The sequence below is a fragment of the Gavialis gangeticus genome, unplaced genomic scaffold, assembly GCF_001723915.1.
Source record: "Gavialis gangeticus isolate Ggan-Ray unplaced genomic scaffold, GavGan_comp1, whole genome shotgun sequence".
NCBI classification, from domain to species: Eukaryota; Metazoa; Chordata; order Crocodylia; family Gavialidae; genus Gavialis; species Gavialis gangeticus.
The window spans coordinates 2,674,373-2,677,615 of record NW_017729027.1 but is presented as its reverse complement, the minus strand read 5'-3'; the positions used below and the strand labels follow the sequence as shown (position 1 = coordinate 2,677,615).

Sequence of the window (3,243 nt, the reverse complement as noted above, 5' to 3'; positions counted from 1 at the left end):
CCCTCCCCCCCGCCGCGCACTGCAGCCCTGTGTTTGCTGCCCACGTTTGTTTGCACCCAGAAAGTTGAAAGAGAGGCTTGCAGCTAGGAGGGCACTGTGCCCTGGAGCCCTGTGCCATCTGTGTCTGACCCTGGCTGGAGGGTATGTAGGGGACCCCTACTCCCAGTTAGGGTCAGACTGATCCCCACATTTGGGGTCAGGAAGGAATCTTCCATCGGTCAGTTTGGTACGAGGGTATTAACCAATAATCTGTAGTCTTGTTCCTGGTGTATCATTTTTGTCCAACATAATTAGTAGTGGAATTAGTGGCTTCCCTCTAGCTATTAAGGGATGGGAGGGGGCTTGTAGTTCCTGGTGGGCCTAGGCCTGCTATCATGGCACAACACAGTAGGCCTGTCTCTTGATAGTGGCAAGTAGTAGATGCTTTAGAGCAGGGGTGGCCAACCTGCTGCATGCATGCCACAAGTGGCATGGGTAATCTCTGTATGTAGCACTCAACAGATGAGGTGGGGCAGGCAACACAGGAACAGATGGGGAAGGAAGTAGAAAGCAGAGTGGGAGATTGGGCAGGGAGCACCAAGTATGGAACAAAAGCAGAGCAGCAAGAGATTGAGAAAGGTAGAATCACAGTGGCACTTGAAGAGGGTCTGAAACTAATTTGTGGCTCTCTGACCAAACAAAGGTTGGCCCCTACTACATAAGGAGAAAGAATATGAATGGGACACATCTAGAAGGATCTGTTCCCTGTCTTTTTCTCTGAGGTCAGCCAGCTTCAAGGGGGTATTTACCCATGTGAGCGCCTGGCGTTGCAACACTTGCAGTTGCATAAAGGGGGAAAAGCGCGTCAGCGCTGAGAAAATGGCGCTGGTGCACATAGGTGCTTTAGTTCAAAAGTGTACTGCTTCCATTTTCTGCGTGCTGATGCACATTTTGCTGCTTTATACAACTGCATGAGATGCTGTGCAGTGCACACCAGCTCGCATGCGCAGCAGACTGATTAATTGAGTCTGCTCCAAAGCTGTGGATCTCTGGTGTGTTGCAGGACAAAAAACTATGTGTATAAATGCCCAGGGATATCAAAGGATACATCTCTGATTGTTCTGTTCAACAGCTCCCAGTGGCCTGGTCCTCTGTGAATTTTTTCCTATGGCAACAAGTTCCACAAGTTAACTGCATGATGTGTCTTGTTTGTTTAAACCTGCCTCTTGATAATTTCAGCAGGTATCCCCTAGTTCCTGTCTTCTGGGATTTGGTGAATAACAGTTTTCTATTCCTCTTATCCATACTCTTCATGATTTTATAGACCTCTGTCATCCCACCTCAGTCTTCTTTCTACACTGAAGAGTCTTAGTGTTTTCAGTCTGTCCTTGTATACCTCCGATTATCTTTTATTGCCCTAAGTTAGGGGACACATAGATATATTATGTTTCCCTGCTCTGAAGGATGGAAAATACAGCATAGAAATGAATAATTCTTATCCCAGTAAAGGGACTGGGACAATGGAGTTATGGCAATATACTTTATATACATCATGTGAAGTACATGAAGTTTAATATATTTATCCACTCTGTATGTAACAGCGGGGAAATAGACATGATGCTGGATATTTATATACCAAAATACTGTTGCACTGCTGGCCCATGCTTGCACTAGTTATTAAAAGTTTAATTTTCTAAATTGCAGTCAGTGCTGAATTCAAGAATATCTTAAGGTAATCATCAGTTAGGAGAAAACTTCATGAATAATAATAAATAAATATAATAGACACCTTCCCCGTGTCTACAAATAGTATTCAGTGCAAAGCATGGACCATCCTGCTGTGCTCCATTGCTTCATCTGTCCAAAACCTTGTCCCTTAGGTTTCATAATTTCGTGCAAGTGCTTCTCTTGATCCACACACTCTTCGTTTTAGAATCTGAGCTTTGAATTTGATCTTGGTATAGGTTTGATCTAAAGTCCATTGAAGTGAATGGAAAGACTCCTACCAAAATAGGTTTTTGCATCAGGTTATGAAGAATGCAGACATGTAGCGTGTTTACTGTGTAATAAATTGACTTTACTATATGGTAAAAGTAGGGCAAATGCATGATGCACAGTTCCACTGTAATATAAATCTCTTGAATACTGGGTAGTGTTACCCTGTAAAAATATGTAGTATTTTCCCTTTGCAATAAACTTAGTATATGAAAAAGTCTTTTTCATCTGGGGTAGCTGTCTACCCAGTGCTGGCTGTCTTTCCTACACCCTGATATCCTGGTGTTTCAAGCTATCCACCCTTGGCAGGCATTAGGAGAGCTTGATTGTGTCAGCTCCTTACTACAGAGTAAAATATGTGATAAATTTCCCTTCAGAAATTATTCATCTATACCCTGTACTAGGACAGGGGGTGTAGACTTGAAGGGGACTTTGGAGGATGGTGTGGGCTGCATGGTGGGAATGGAGGGTGGGGGCTGAGGAAAAAGGATTCTTGTATCTGGATGTGAGTATTGGTTGGGATTGGCAGGAGGGTTTGCTTATATGGGGGTTTGGACAGGGAAATTGTGGTTGGAAGGAAGGGGAGAGTTAGAGTTCAAGAGTGTTGGGGTGTTGTTTAGGGATTCCTTTCTGTATATGATTTATCATAAGCCTCTCTGAGACTTGGATAGGGAGGGATATACAATAAATAATTTCAAGGCTTTAATTGAGATAAGACTTGAAGATCAAAAAGGCCTTCTACCATTCTCAGCCAACCAAAAATATGTGTGTCCCATAAAAACAGTTTAGCAGGAGAAGTTTAATATTAGATACTGTGTTTACCCAGTAAATTCATAATCATTTTCCATTTATAGAATCTAATTATTGGAGAGGAGGGACCAGACTTCTTGCCCCTTTCCCTCCCTGCCTGCTCCCTCACCATCCCTGTGCCTGACCCCTGCTGCCTGCTCCTCTCACACTGCCCTGCTCCAGCCTAGCCAGGCAGAAGCAGCAGCAGCAGCTTCAGGCTCAGAGCTAAAGAAGTAGCAGAAGGTAAGCAGCATGGGAGAGGAGAGGAGGAGGCTGCATTGTCTTCCTTGTGCTCTCCACCATGTGGTTTCTGGTTGTGCTTCCCCCCCCCCCAGGCAGCTTCCCCCCCCGCCACATGAGCCACCCTGGCCTGGGGCGGGCAGTGCTAAGTTCTGTCTTTGGTTCCAGGCCCAGGCCAGTACTCAAATCTAAGATGAGGCTTCCCCCCATGTTGACTGGGGGGGAAAAAAACTTGTCTTG

At 44.9% G+C, this 3,243-nt stretch overlaps 1 protein-coding gene across 2 annotated transcripts in view; it reads left to right on the top strand.

The window, feature by feature from the left end:
* Window positions 1–3,243, top strand: part of ORC3 (origin recognition complex subunit 3) — a 100,104-nt gene that overhangs the window by 540 nt on the left and 96,321 nt on the right. The window lies entirely within an intron of this gene.